The sequence below is a fragment of the Pinus tabuliformis genome, chromosome 3_2 (genome assembly GCF_031772625.1).
Source record: "Pinus tabuliformis cultivar Carrire ecotype Pingquan chromosome 3_2, CPIR1, whole genome shotgun sequence".
NCBI classification, from domain to species: Eukaryota; Viridiplantae; Streptophyta; class Pinopsida; order Pinales; family Pinaceae; genus Pinus; species Pinus tabuliformis.
In genome coordinates this window covers 951,179,985-951,196,930 of record NC_142302.1, presented here as the reverse complement: position 1 = coordinate 951,196,930, position 16,946 = coordinate 951,179,985, and positions in this window count along the sequence as shown.

Here is a 16,946-nt window from a genome sequence, read left to right as displayed (position 1 = left end):
GGAGAGGCCTACGCTGCAATGGTTTCCTATATAGCTGCAAATGGCAAACTAGCAAAAGATAATACCTATGGGGAGATTGCAGGGAATCAGAGTGGATATTGAAGGAGCAAGCACGCTAGAAGACTTTGAAGTGGTAGAGATTGTTAATGATATCAATTCCTACCTCGCGCTATTAGGAATAGATTACGCCACTGACATGAACAGGGTGATAAATCTAAAGAAGCGTAAGATAGTTTTTGAGAAAAAGTACCGGCGCATAGTCATACCTTTAGACCCTGCAGAAGGATCGTGCTACACAGAGCGGTGCATGAATATGAAAGCAACAATGAACTGGATTGCATCTACAATATAACTGCATAAGAGCTAGACTAGGTAAATCCCACCACGGATGGATGAATCTCATCGGAATGCGAAAGCTCCTGTACAACGGATTCAAACAAGGAAATAGAGTGATGGCAGAACCGGTTACACGAGGTAACCACGCTAAACTGTAACATGATGACAAGATCACAACACTGCGTAGTGACAGAGGTAAGGGATTTGCCCACTTATGATGGGTTAAGTGATGTAGATATTTTCTTGAATAGATTTGAGAGGGAGGTGCTGGAATAACAACATTTGGAGGCTTTGAAATTGGTACTGCGCGCTACGTCCGCGAGGTGGTGGGGTATGTTATCGGGAAAACTAGTGTCTATGCAGAGCTGCTAGTCCCACTAAGGTTCGTATCTAACTTAGAAACAAAAAAACTAAAAGCTACTTTCGTTTTCCTTTATGAGAAATAGATAAGAGAGGAATAAGGAGACCAACCTCTGTCTTGCACTTGGTTCCTTGCTTGATTCCTCTCCCTTCTGATAGGTCTTCGCCACTCGCTTCCTCGCCTACCCAGCTTCAAAGAGCACCTGTAGAATCAAAGCAGCATAACACTATCCAAGAACATAGATTTATTATCATAAAAAATATAGGACCAGATGTATATTGACCACACAAATGCATATAACATCAATCATACAAGAATATGGAGGAAAACTTGAATAGCTTTATTGATAATCAAGAAAGAGCAAAGAGGATTACAACCAATTGTTCTGACCTAACATCATCCTCTCAGCAAGAAAGCCCTTCTTCACCTCATGAAAAGCTTAGATCACCCAACACTATGATGTTGCACCAAGAAACCAACAACACTTCCTTACAAGATACAAAATTCCAACCCCTTGATCTCTGGGATGAGGGATCCATATATAGATGTTTGAAAGGGGGGTGAGTCAGCTTTTGAGATTTGATTAGTGTCCTCTCTCTGGTAGTTCTTGATTCCACTTGGAGACTAATGATCTCTTACTCATCCCTGGGCGAATGCAGAGAGGCAAGTGTCACAGGAGAAGTTTCTGGAAGATTCCATGCTCCTCCACCTTGCAGATTGACACTGCCATTTGTCCACTCTCTCCCATCACACCCCATAGAAGGGATTTTCAACATGAATCGCACCTACTATGTGTATTTAGTTGGGAAGCAATGCACTTTGACCATGGAGCAGGTGAAATGGTCCAGTTTTGACCAATTCTGAGTAGTTTTTCATGCAGAACATCTGGGAGATGTTGTAATCAGTTGACCTTGTTCTTTTTGGGGTTGCAACAACACCTTTAGGGACTTAGGAGCCCTTGGTTTATGGAAATTTATGATTGGGGTTGCAGTGCCCAAAAATGTCTATAACAATTGCCCCCTAAAGCATGAGGTCGTTAATATTTTGATGTCGGGTGAAATGCTTTATCATGAGGATTTGAACTTTTTTCAAGATGGAAGGCAACCTGTAATAAGATACAATACAATACATTATCTTCATAATATTTTCATGATCTAGCTGACGTGGGCATTCCCATGCTCAGTTTTATAAATTCATTTTCATGTACATGAGACAGACAATCGTATGAGTGTAGACTAATGATTCTGGTAGAGCCATCATCCCTTAGATTGGATGATTATCTGTGCAACAATGATGTACATTTTATGTATTTATTTTCCTGAATATATATCGTAGCCCAGATGGATGAAACTAGATCCGGGGTCTTCAATCTCGTTCGATCTTCACTTAAAGTAAAATTCGATCCGTGTGAGAGATGTTCTAGAGTCAAACATGGAAGACATCGCCTGATTACCAGCCAATGATGTAAGTTGTTAACAGGCGCGAGAGGAATCACCGATAATGGTGATGATCCTCAAGGTACTACAACACAATTTACGTGGTGTGAATAAGGGACTTGGCGTCGAACACCACGCAAAATCTTTCGGTCAAAGGCCATTAATGTAAACCTGTCACCGGAAGTGAGAAACTTGCCATTGAGGCATGCAAGCGTCAAAGTACTGAAAGGGTTTTTTCTAGATCGACTTCTTGGATAATGATCTAATGTCGACAAGGAGCGACCTATCGTAGGAGGGCCTTAGTGAATCCCACATCAATGACATGGAACAAAGAAAATGATTTTAATGGAGGTGAAAATGATCTGGTGATATAAGGTTCACGGTGGCGGTCATGAAAGAATGGAGCGTGAATGTATTGCAGTGGGTGAGACACAGGTGAATTCTCTGAGCGACTTCTCTTGAACATATCGGCGACACTGACATGATGGATTGGTAGCATTAACCCCAAATATGGATGGTGTGATGGAACCATGGTGATGTGACCAGTGAATGGAACAACCCAACCCGACTCGGATGCGGAGTGAAAGTGTCATGTTCAAGAGTGACTTTCTACTAATCAGTTTCTTCAAGTTTTCTTCCCAATTTTTCCCCAGTCATTGCTGACCAGTACCTCTTTATTTTTGTCAAGATTGAGGAGGATAACATATGCTTTTTCTATAATTTTCCCTTCGGGAAAATCCATCGCTATGTTTTAACGAGCCTAGCGATAATGAAACTCGTTCTTGTCTGTTATGCACAAGTTTGTCGCTATTCAGTTTTCACGAGTTTAATGACAAGGATAACTCGGTCCTTTTCAATTTTAGAGAGTCTGAAAAGGGATGTAAAGAAAACTCCAAAAATCCTTTTTCGTCATCTAATCCCTTAAGTCCGAAAAAGTATAAAATAATACAAAAGGGATGAATTTTTGGTAATTTTAACGAGCCGAACAAAAAAAGCGCTCGATCTTTTTGTGTGATAATCCCTCAGGTCCAAAAAGATTAAAATCTAAAGGATGGATAGCACTTCCGGTCACTTTAATGAGCTGGAGAGGCCAATGGCTCGGCAATCTTTTCATATTTTACGAGTCAATTGGAAAGAGCTTAAAGGAGACTCATTTTTGAGGAACGAGTGATAGATTCAGGTAGCACCTGATTCCAAGTAAGGTTTGGAATTTTCCAATCATGGCAGTGTCACAAGGATGGCTAACAATATCACTCTTCACAGCTGTTCCTCAAAAGGGGCAAACAATCAAGTTGAGGTGAATGATTGGCTGATACAGAGTGGAGGTGATGATGAGAAGATGACCAAGGCTTCAAAAGGTTGATGATAATACATTCACAATGGTTGTTTACCAGAAAATGGTTCATTTTTTAATGAGCTTAAATGCTGGGGGAACACTTGCTCATTGCTATGAGCTTGAATTTCGCGTTAAAATTGCTCAATCCAGTCGTATAATAAGAATGTCTCATCTAAGATGCCATTTTTATGGAGCATGCACCTTACAAAGCTTTGCTCCAGATCCTTTCTTTATGCAAGTTAGGAAACAACCAATCCTACGAGTTTAAAGGGTTAGAGGACCTATAAATTTAAAAAATAAATGATCGCTCTTCGCTTGCATGCCAAAAGGTTTGCATGCCCCTAGGTATAGCAAAAAATTTCCAGGTTACTAAAGATTGTTCCATCTGTGTCACAGACAAAACACTTCCTCGGCGATGTGTACCGAAATATACAAAGGTGACTGGAGAAGACACCTCCACTCACGTAACTTTGACGAGGGAATCTTATTCCAGTCTAATCCCATTTTCCTAAATGGACGGGTGTGTCAGACTAGTCATATATCCTCCGCGGAAACCTACCCTATACCCAAAGTTTTCCTGTCAAAACAGACCAGGGTGCATGCCCTCTGGGTTTCATTCATGTCCTCTGAATCACTCGCACTCATCAGGAGGATAGACTGGGGATTGATGAGACATTCCTTGTGTGAAAGGACTATTTATGGTTGGTATATGACTATTTGCTATGAGTGAACCGGGAAATGAAAGCTGGTCTACGAGCTTGACCACTCTTCCTTCATGCGGGAAACACATTACTCTAAAGAGTGAGGAGATGACGGCTCCCATGCAATAAATATAGTCTCGTCCAAGGAGTAGATTATAATCCATGGGTCCTTGGACTGCCATCACGTTCATGTGAACGGATTTCCTTCTCAATGTTATCGTCACATCAGGAAGGATCCCTAATCCCTAACAGTCGACTGGTTCCTTTGTTAAAGCCTGTTAGATTTCTCATCTCAGGCAAAAGCAATGGCGAACCAAGCGCTTTTGAAGCAGTTGAGGAAAGGATACTCATAGAAGCCCCTTCATCTATGATGGTACTGGCCATGACCATTCTATATATATGAGCAATGATTCGAAATGGTACACTAGCCAGTAAACGGAGTCTGCCTAGTAGATTCCAGTCAAAGGAAACAACTACATTGCTTGGAGGTGGGACCAAATAGACGGCTGGATATGACTCTAACAAACTTCCTTCCTGTGGTAAAGGAACGAGTAGACTACCCCCATGTTCATCGGAGTCTTTGCTTACGAAGAGAATTTGAACGGTTTCGTTCTTGTTCTCTTTGGTGACTGTATCATCTGAAGATTGATCCTCTGAAGGCAAGGCTAGGTCAACTGCCGCCTCAATCTTTTGACTTTCATCTGGTGTGGATTCAGATGGTTTATCTTCAATGATAGATGCTTCAGCCGACCACAAGGGCGTGTCAGCCGGATTTTCAGCTAGTGACGGACTCAGCAAGAGTTTCTTATATCCAGGAGGAAGCGTAATGGTGAAACTAGACAGTCATCCAAAACTCTTTTAGCTTCATCTAAGAATGGACAATGGTGGTCGGCATGGTCGCCTTCACACAATTTACAAGGAAATTTATATTTTCCTTTTTGTCTAGGGGCTTCACTTTCACTAGTTGACGGTGTATGCTTAGCATGATCGTCAGAGGTTGATGACACCGGATTGTGCAAATGAGGAGACTAGTCCCTTAAGATCCGAGGGATGCAAGGAAAATCTCGATGATAGTGGTCTCCTTTGGAAATGACACATGACAATTTAGGCCTGGTCGGTGTAGTGTGTGGATTTTCGCTAGACGATGCTTGGTTGCCCCTTTTCACCTTTGGCTCCTTCTTCTTCTTCTCTTTCTTCTCCTTCTCCTTCTTCTTCTCAGTTACTTGATTTTGGGCTTTACCAGCTTCATCAAGCAAAGAGGAAGGAGGAGAGGAAGAATTAGACGAAGTAGAGGGTTGGGGGGTAACTCTGGTATCGTTTAGTTGTTGACTTGATTGTTCAGGAATCACGATGTTCTGAACGACAAAAGTTGAGAAGGGCCATACGGGCAAGCCGATTGTCAATCCTAGAAGAGACAATGTGGCTATATGGGGTGCACCAACATCTCCCCAAGAGGAGAAGGGACTACGATTTCCTCCAAGGGGAACTCCTTGGTTGGTGGACTCCATTTTTCTCAACCTAAGGCCAATGTAGGAAAGGTGATGTTTATTCCATTTAAAATAAATTTTAGACGCTTTGACACAACTTGTTTTTCTCAATTTTTAAGAGTCGAGAAAAAATAAAAGATGACTCTAGTCGCCTTCAATTTTTAATGAACCTGAAGTGACAAGTGCTCAGATGGACCTTTTCCGTTAAGGAGTCTGAAAAGGAACAAAAGGGACTGCTCTAGAAATATAGACAGAGGGATTACCAAACCAATCGTAAAACTGCAGAATACTTTTTACGGTACGGCAGTCAATCTTCCCGAATGCTGTGTTCAGTGCATTGCATCGATAGAGCGGCAGACACGGCTTCCTATGGATAAAGGATAAAGCCTATTGTGGTCTCCCAAAATATACTCGACGGTACGTGGGATCACAAGTCTATACTGGTACTTGTCGTCTCAAAGTGGAGGAATCACCCAACCAACAATGAAAATGAAAGTTACCAGGCTTTACGATGCCGGAATACGTCTCTAGCCTAGACTTCTAGATGTTGTGCGTTAGGTTCCAAAGCATTTTTAGATTCATTAAATTTATTTTATAGTTGATCTTTCTTAAGAAATTTTCCTTCCAGGTTCACCTCGTGATGTAGATGTACAATTCCTAAAATGCAATCTAAGATGATAAACAATCGTTTAATCTTCTTTTTGCAATGAAAATCCTAGCTACTAAGGAAAGAGAGATGGTGTTCTTTCAACAAAGAGTAGAGAGCACACACTATATGCACAGTCCTAATTCAAACCAACAAATAGTCTAAATGAAAATGCACATGCATTTATTTTTTTTCAATCTTCTTAATGTGTGAATGTTAAAAAGAAAGCTAAGCACAAATCTGAATTATTTTTCAAAGTGACAATTATTAACAAGCTTCTTTTCAAAACAAAATGAGGACAATGACGACACTTTGTTATTCAGAATTGAAAACTTGCTTTTGACACTTGAGAAACTACTAATTCAAAGCAAATACAAGAGTAATAGTGTAATCAACTATCAAGAACAATCATATTCTCTCCTATGACTGAAAACGACACTTGTGACACTTTCAAATCAAGAAACGACAGTTCAATTACGCTACTTCTTTGTAAAGGAGAACTGAAAATGACTCACAAATATAGAAAAAAATTTACATTTCTTTGCACAACGGAGGCGGAATAACGACAAGGAAGGGGGTTTCAATCAGAGGTGTACTGACTATAGGCAGCAAAACTCCTGAATAGAGCTGAAAAGAATGAACACAGAAGCCAAAATCTAAGAGCAGAAGAGGTCTGATCAGTGCACCTGTAGCACAGGGAAACTGAAATGCAATGCACCTACTACACTCGGGAAGTGTGATGAATTCAGGTTTCAGAGAAGACACAGTGCGATGGACCAGGTACGAGACTTTAGCTGGGTTCCGGGTCACAGTTTGTAGCTCAGTTTAGGGATTTAGGCCGGGCAAGTGGTAATCAGTAAAGCACTCACAGGTGTAGATCTAAAGAGGTTACTAGAGCCACCAAAAGGGAAATTAGAGAGCTTGTAAATCAATTGTTTAATTCATAAACAAAACCTAGAGATAGACTAAAGCAACATTGATCTACTTTGCACTTGCATAGCAATTGTAGTTCGAAGGCTAGCTGGCTTGACTTCAGGCTCCGTCTGTAAGTTTATAAAGTAAACAAATGCAGATAAACAAACAATCTATTTGCTCCCCAGCGGAGTCGCCATTTTGTTATCAGGAAAACTAGTGTCTATGCAGAGCTTCTAGTCCCATTAAGGCTGGTAGATACCTTAGAAACAAACAAACTAAAAGCTATTTTCATTTTCCTTTATGAGAAACAGATAAGAGAGGAATAAGGAGACCAACCTTTGTCCTGCGCTTGGTTCCTTTCTCGATTCCTCTCCCTTCTGATAGGTCTTCGCCACTCGGTTCCTCGTCTACCAAGCTTCAAAGAGCACCTGTAGAATCAAAGTAGCATAACACTATCCAAGAACATAGATCTATTATCATAAACAATATATGACCACATGTATATTGACCACACAAATGCATATAACATCAATCATACAAGAATATGGAGGAAAACTTGAATAGCTTTATTGATAAGCAAGAAAGAGCAAAGAGGATTACAACCAATTGTTTTGGCCCAACATCATCCTCTCAACAAGAAATCCCTTATTCATCTCATGAAAAGATTAGATGACCCAACACTATGATGTTGCACCAAGAAACCAACAACACTTCCTTACAAGATACAAAATTCTAGCCCCTGGATCTCTGGGATGAGGGATCCATATATAGACATTTGAAAGGGGGGTGAGTCAGCATTTGAGATTTGATTAGTGTCCTCTCTGTGATAGTTCTTGATTCCACTTGGAGACTGATGATCTCTTACTCATCCCTGGGTGAATGCAGAGAGGCAAGTGTCACAGGAGAAGTTTCTGGAAGATTCCATGCTCCTCCACCTTGCGGATTGGCCCTACCATTTGTCCACTCTCACCCATCGCACCCCATAGAAGGTTTTTTCAACATGCATCGCACCTACTATGTGTAGTTAGGTGGGATGCAATGCACTTTGACCATGGAGCAGGTGAAATGGTCCAGTTTTGACCAGTTCTGAGTAGATTTTCATGGAGAACTTCTGGGAGATGTTGTAATCAGTTGACCTTGTTCTTTTAGGGGTTGGAACAACACCTTTAGGGACTTAGGAGCCCTTGGTTTATGGACATTTATGATTGGGGTTTCAGTGCCCAAAAATGTCTATAACAGGGTGTGCACCAAGGAAGCTTCGAGCACTAGCGCGAATGTAGGAGAATGATGCGCATGCATTTCGGGAAGCCTCAAATGTGATCAATAGACAAGAATGCCAGATGGAATGGTCGGCAGGCGCACTTTTTTAGATGGGTATAGGCATATGCTAAAAAACCTACGCAGATGCACATAAACTTCACGTTTGGAAACATGGTCAATACGCAGGGGTGGGCAAGGAAATTGCATGAACGATCCCTCTAGTTGGGATGACGAAGTCTAGAAAGAATGACTGCATAGAAGGATTTCCATGCAGATGCCTTTAGTGGAATGTGTGAAGCACTCAACATGATATATAATGTGCAGTGAAGGGATTGAGACTTGCGTGTACCATCAAATATGTGGGCCTATAGGACAACGTGCAAGAAACTGACAGGGTAGATGCCTCCGAGGCCAAAATATGGAGTGAACGTTGTAGTCCCAACAGAGGATAATATTCCTAGTCCACACATAGCAACATCAGTGGATATGATGACTTGCGAAGCTTTGGAATGAGGGGTAGTGCAGCTGAATGAAGAAGAACACTTGGAAGCAATTTGACAGGGTGATCTTAGGCTCCAAGAACTCATGAAATAAAGAGTGCACTTAAGGGAGAAAAGTGCTCTAGTAGAAGAGGAAGTCATGAAGCTTGAGGAAGAAATAGAAAAGGATTTTCTTGATAAGAAAATCGTGTGATAAAACAGGGTGTGCATGACTATGGTGACAAATTTTGGGACTACCATTGAGAGTTGATCAGCTTGATGCCTTGGATTGGACCATATATTACTAAAGGGATCACCCATGGTGGCGTGATGCAGATGGTGTAGTGCACGACATAGACAATAAAAACAAAAGGTTGATTTGTTTTAGGGAAAGTGAGGGATGACTGGTTGGAACCCTATACAGGTGGCATGGCCACCTGACTAGCTGTGGGAAGTGTAGTCTTAGCACTCCAGGTAGTTGAAAGGAGGCACGGGACTATAAACTACTCTGTCCAAGACCTGCACAATGGTGGGGTTGTGTGCATGAGAAAAGTGTCACAAGGTCCATGACCACCCAAGGGCAGCTATGCTGCCGCACAGGTTGGCTGGAAAGTGACTGTTGTAGTCACTATTCACGATGTGACGCTTGACTTGAGACCAAATGGAGCAAGAGGCAGGCATTTAGGACGTGATTTATGGGCAATATTTGGGAAAATCTGCCACCAAGGGAGCATTAATGAACCGGATTTGGGGGAACAATCGAATTAAAATTCAAAAGGCAGTATAAATGACAAAGGGGTGCCTAGTAAACAACAATTGGTCATTTGTGAATTGATCTATCATGCACCCCGAGTATCCCAAACCGAGACTTGTTTGTCCTCTGTAGAGCATTGATTGAGCACTTGAGTGAATGGTTGAGAGATTTCTGGACAAATGAGATGGTAGTGTCTGAAGAAGCCAGGGAAATTGTAGAGATGACCACTGAAGAATCTGTGCATGCCCTGACCACAAAAGATGCCCCTAAAGGCACTAGGTTTGTTGCGAAAATCCCTAAATCACCGTGCACGCTGATACTAAAGAAAGATAAACAACCAATGATTCCAGTGTGCATGTCCCCTCGAAATGGCCTGTGAACTAGATTAATGATGGAGGAAAAAGGAAAGGCGGTTAACCTGGAAACCGATAAGGAGGAAGAAGACCATGATGATCTCATAATTGAAGAATATGAGGACGAGGGCATGGAGGAAGAAACCGAGGTTGCGCACCCTCCAAAAAAGCTACCCGCATATGTCCCCCATAGAAGGGTAAGGCAAAAGTGCACAAGGACCTCGATAAGAGAAAAACCTCTCTATAGACTCCACTCCTCCCAGATGATATAATTTTTGAAGGCATGCACCTAGGATGGGTGCTGAACTTGAAGTTTGAAGATTGGGATCTCGCTGACCATGAGAAATTCCCTCACTTGGTGACTGCACAACTCATGAATCCAAAGCAGGACATCACGGTGGGGGTTATAGAATTGGAGCTACACAAGTGTTCATGTAGAGTTGAAAAGGTAGGGTTGCTAAGCCTTCTCTATGTGTCGCATTACCACTGTGCTCTAGTGACTATCTTCATCATCAGGCAGCTCCTCTGCTTGGTGCATGGTGGGTGTTTGTGGTTGGAGGAGCTCATGCCCATCATGGACCACCTCACTCATTGAATTACCCAGCTCCCGTGTAAAGGATAGCACCCCACAAACATTTCAGAGGGAAAGAACAATGATTTCACCATCACAAATGTCATGAAAAACAAATACAAGCTGGAGAAGACGAAAAGGGGCTACACAATATCCAACATCAACAACAAAGTAGTCAAAGTCGTGACCCATATATTGGTGGGTAAGCTCGTGGAAATGCCGCGCGGATGGGGTGTCGGCACTGGTGGTTGCACTTTTTGAGCAGTGCACGGAGGAGGCCAAGTTTAACTGGTCTGAGTTCTTGTGTAAAGAATTCTAGGAAAATTTCTTCGAGACACAAGAACAAGGAAAAACATTCCACTATGCATGGCTTCTACTACCCATGGTGTTGGTAGTAGGGGAGTTGCTAGAAGAGAACCAGTTCCACACAATTACAAGGGATCTCCTGGAGGTCGTGAAGTATGCTTCGTTGCGGGCCACTACAACCATGAACCATATATGCAACAGTAAGATATTTTGGGTGTTCATGGAGATGAACATCAAAATGGGGAATAACCACAACCCACGGTTATCCACTGCCTACAGCGGACTTTCACCACATCTACCTCAGGGCATGCAAGGAACCTCCCAAGAAGTGGAGCAAGCTACCCTATATAGCCACATATCATGTGATCTTCGATGTACTAGAGACATGGCCACCAGAATGGTGCATCCTAGACATCTCCGTAGTGGAAAAGTCTCCTACGCAGAAGAAAAAGGAGGAGGCCAAACTACACATGGAACAGTTGGCAAAAAATAGAAGGCAAGAGGCAGCAATAGCAAAGGTGCAGGAGGTGTGGGACACTACGCAAACAGTCGTAGAATAGAGAAAGGCCACAATAGCGACACAGAGGTCGTAGAGAAGGAACACGAGCGCCAGAAGTCACCTTCGCCCAAGTGTTAGTTCCCTATATTACTAGTGTAATCCATTATTGTTATTAGTACAACCCCCTTATTATATTTTTGTGCCCATGTCGTCTCCATATTGTTATTATTGTGCCCTTACATTATTATTGTTATGTTGGCTTTGATTATGTTATGACCCCTTAGACTCGTATACATAGAAAGGAGGTCTTTCCATTTGTATCATCCAATAATTGTTCATTTGTGTAATGTAAGGGAGGTTTCCCCCTTGAAGATGCTGAATTCTAAGGCGTTGATCTATCTTTTGTATCTTTTTGTGAGATGGTTTCATAACACTTGGTATCAGAGCTTTGGATTCTAGGGTTTTCGCTGCTCGAAACAAATCATCATGGAATTTTTTCTATAACTTTGTTTCTCCAACATTTTAGAAGCTAAAACAAAAACCCTTTTGAGCTGAAATCACATTGAAGCTCACGTATAAAATGTCAGATCTTGTCTCGCTATATTTTTGGAGATAAGTTCTAAGGAAGTTAGGGTTTTTGCAAGCTCCAGAATTCCATCTCAAACAAGTCATCGTGGAATTTCCACTATAATTATTTTTCTAGAAAGTTTTAGACTCTTAAATTAAAACCCATTTGAGCTGAAAAACTTGTTGAAGCTCAAGCCTGAAGTTCAGATCTTGTTTCACTATATTTGCAGAGATACCGTACAAGGAATTTAGGGTTTATGTAGGCTCCCGGATTACACCCCAAAAAGGTGACCTTGGTAAAATTGTCATAAATTTCTATCTGAGGATCAGATTGCAGTTTCATAAGAATTTAAAGAAAGAGGATGTCCTGTAGATTTCTTTATATCAAGTTTAGATCCGTAGGTCAAAATAGTGACACGTGGCACTCTATACAAGTTCGCTCTTCTGAAAAGGTATATAATCAGGTTATCTTCGGAGATTGTGCATAAATATTTCTTGGAGAATCCAATTTGGATTAGATAGATGACATTGGAAAGAGGATGCAGAGGGCTACCATAGGTTGTAATATTAGAAATTAAATATCTGAAAGTACAAAGTTACAGTTATTTCAAGTTTGAGCTCCTAAAATCAAGAAAAAGCGAGATGAGGAATTTTGATGGCAAGGATCTAATAAATTGGATACTACAAATGGAGAAATATTTTGATGTACATGGTGTACCATTGTTACAAAAGGTATGTATTGCATCTAATTATTTAGAACCGAATCAATTTTTATGGTATAAAGGGCTTTTTTCTCGTAAACCACTTGTCACGTGATCAATTTTCATGGAGGAAATGATATCACATTATGAGGATACAAAGAGAAACACCTTCTTTAGCGAATTTATAAATCTCAAACAAAAGGGTTCAATGGAAGAGCACATTGAGGACTTCCAAAAATTGAATATAAGGGTAAATGGTATTCCACAGAAGAAAATGGTTGATGTCTTCATAGGGACTTTAAAGGATAACATTCAACATGAGGTTCATCTTTAGGAATCTGATTCATTGGAGAAGGCATTTAGGTTGGCAAGAAAAATTGAAAGCAAAATTATGGAAACAAGGAATCCCACCACTCACGACTATACTTATGGAAGTGTTTTTTCTCCTAGCCTTTCACAACCTACAAGGCTTACACCACAACAATTGGAAGAAAAAAGATAAAAAGGGCTTTCTAACAATTGTGATAACAAATACAGTAAAGGTCATAAGTGTGTTGAGAATAAATTATTTTACAAATATTATGAAGAGGAGGAAGAAAAGGATCAAGAAAAATCGAAAGAAGAGTATATACACCAGGAACCCACCAAAGAGAAAGAAAATGAATCCAACCATATCTTGTAAAGCATTGGAAATAATTACCACTCAAACTCTCAAGGTAGAAGGACATATTAAGAAGAAAAAGGTAATACTGTTGATTGATTTGTGCAGTACCCATAATTTTATTCATTGTAAGATAGCCAAGGAATTGAATTTCTTCCTATATCCAGCACCAGGGTGTCAAGTGATGGTTGCAAGTGGAGAAACCATAAATTTCTCTGGAAAGTTCCATAATATCAGGCTATGCATGGGAGAATATGTATTGAATAACCCAGTGATTTCCATTATGTTAACACCCAGGTTGTTCCCCTTGACTCCCAAGGGAATACGGCCGGGGTAACCACTAACCAAGCTTTGGATTATAGGTCCTAGCCTACCTATAATCAGAGAGGGCTCTCTCTTTAAGTTTTAGCTCTGTTTTGTGAAGATTTTAGGCTAGTTATAAGTTGAGGGTTTGGTTTGTAATTTTGGTTGAATGATGTCTTTCAGTACTTAAGATGATATGTTCAGACAGTTTTAGACCATTGGGCAATGGAGTCTGCAGTTGCAGGTTGTTTGAATTTGTTGAGTGTGATTATTGAAACAACAGGGCCATTTAAATATTTCATGAGACAAACTTGAAGTTGTACTGATGAAGTGTGTGTAACTAGTGGAAGGCAATTAATCAATTTCCACTAAGTTGATGATGTGAGAGAGAGATATATTGACCAGGAGCAGGTTTGAATTCCTGAACAATAATCACTGTGAAAGGTATAGTTTGGAAGTGCAGCAATTAAGAATTACACTCTTATAACTATAACTGAGGAAAACATACATAATAGCTTAGATTGAGTTCAGGGTATTCTATGAATAAATCCTGATACTATTCTTTTTCTTTGCCATTAAACTTGTGAAAGAAAAACATGACTGGATTATGAAGAAAATAATAAACATGTCGAAACAGGTTAAAGAAAAACTTATTGATCCATGAAATACGCAGGAATCCTGTAGCATTCAACAATCACACCAAAAATGCATCAGACAACACAAAACTTTGGAAATTCCATCAACTTTGTATATTAAAACTCTGAACATTTACACCATAGTATCTCCTGAAAAGAAAATCAACAACCCCTGCAAGCCTACGCGAGGGGGAATATATACAATCGGTTATACAAAAATATCTGAACTGCTGAGTCACTTGATAAATAAATACGCTCACCAACTTTACAAAATAGCAGATAAGGAAGTTATTACTGCTCTAAATACAAAATGAATACTCTTCAATGCTGTCAGGAGTCTTTTTGACCTTTGGAGGCCACTAAGTCAGTTGAGCGTTTTTTATTAATGCTGAATGATGTGTCTTTATGGCTTTGTCATGCTGTAGCTTTCTCGGCCCTGTCATTTGCAGCTGTCAGTATCGCTTTAGTGGCCGAATCTTTCTGCTGAGTTGGCTCAGTCCACTCTTCTCTAGTCATAGTGTATGCATCACACTTTCTGATCCTGATGACTTATGTTTTTTGATGAAAAACCTGATGAAAGCATTTTGTTTACAGTAACAACTGTATAATTTTGGTCCACCATTCCTGTGTAGGCAGTTGATGCCTCAAAATTGCATCTAAGGTTTCATCTGCCTCTGTATACTTGTAGAAGTTTGGAGGCACTTCAAACAAATGTTTGATCTCATTCATAATAAAAAATAAGTTCTCTACTCTGTCATAGAGACTTTGCCCAGATGCTGGTCCTGTTTCTTCTGAAGCACTTGCTCCTGCAGTGATCTCGTTAGTGGCAAATGTATTCACCCTTTTGGCATAATTTTCATGTGATAGTAGCCTCCCTGCGTTGTTCAGCAAGCCAGGAAGGCCTCTGCTCTGTAATGCTGCAAACTTATCCATGAATCTGTTTACTTCTGTTTGCATGTCCTGTCTTCTTCTATCCAGTGTTTGTACCAGGCTTCTCAATGTAAGGACCCTCTTTATCAGTAGGATGGTTTCAGTTTTATTGGGGATCCCAATTGCTGCAAGCTGAGGACTTGTGCGGTTATTGAGCACGTTGATCATTCTATTGGCTATCTCAGGCATATTGCCTAGAGATGCCCTTGCCCTTTGGACTTCCCTGTGTGCCTTGGCTATGAGTTCCATTTGCTCATGAATTGTCTCTATATACTGCCATTGAACTGTGATTGATTGGCCAATATTGGCCCATAAAACTTTCTTGATTTCAGTTACAACCTTGTCAAGGGTGAGCTCTTTCTCTAGCTCCTTTAGATTCTCCTTAAGGGCCTTTATTTCCCTTCCTTTTTCAGCCACATTTTCTTTAGACTTGTCATATTTTTCATTCATCTTAGCTAAATTCTCCTTGGCTTCATTTAGCTCTGTCATCTGGGCTTCTAGGATCTTGATTTCACTCATTAACTTCTGCATATCAAGGCTCGGATCCTGATTTGAGGTTGGTGCTGGTGCTGATGTTGATGGAGTTGTTTGAGCTGTGTGCCCTGTGGGAGGAGCAGTGGTATGTGGGAGCTCCTCAAGGTTTATGATCTCTGGAGGGGGCTGATAAGTTTGACCTCCTTCTTTCTGCTGTAGGGTTGCCTGCAGTGCAGCCTCTGTCTCTTCCATCTTCCCTTGTGTTTGCACTAACTGCTTGTGCAGTCCTACTAGCAATGTTGCTACATCCTGGTCTTGTCTTTGCTGGGCAACCTCTTCTGTTTGAGGGTGAAGGGTTGCTGGGATTTTAATCATCTTTCTAAGAGCTGCAAGGTCTGCATCTCTTATTTTCAACAGCGTTTGTATAGCTTTTGGATCCTTTGGGTCATGCCCAAGCTCTATGATTATATCCTTCAAAGACCTGATCCTGTTGTCTTTGGCTTGAGAGGATGCCTTCTCCAACTCAAGTTGGGTAGCTGTATTGTTCAGGTTATTTTCCAACCTATCTGCCAATAAGGTTTTATCTGCCAATGTTGAATAGACCATCTCACCCGTTTTCTTGTGAAGTTCTATCTGATCCATAGGGTGGATGTCTTTTGCAAGGACCTCAATGTTGGTCCTTATATAGTCTGCAGCTGACTGTGGCTGCAGCATGGTTGGCATGAAATGACTCATGGTCATTTTTCCCTCATTTATGTCGTAGGCTGACATAAGCCTCTCCTGATTGGTAGGGGCCATCTTAAGCAACTGGTTGTAGATCTGGATCTTGAGTGGCTCATTTCTCTTTTTTATGTCAATGAATTGTTGCTTGATGCCTGTCTCCCCTCTCCTTTGCTGACTTGAGGAGCTGACTTCTCCTCCAAGGGTTCTTTCTTGTTCCTGCTGAAAGGAACTGGCAGATGCCTCCATGCTCGGTGGGCCCATGCCCAATGATTGCCTGATGGGCATCTCTTCTTCAGAAAAGGGATTCATTCTCTGCCTTTTCTCCCCTTGGTTTGTGGATGTGGTGAGGGGAGTTTCCTGCTCTCTATCCCTCTTCTTTCCCTTTTCTTCTTTCTATGGAGTTTGTAGCACTGAGGCCTCCACTGTCTTTTCTTGCCTAGGAGGCACATTCTCTTGAGCCTGTTGCTCAGTGGATATTGGGGCTTCAGCTGTTTGTTCTTGCTATATAGGCT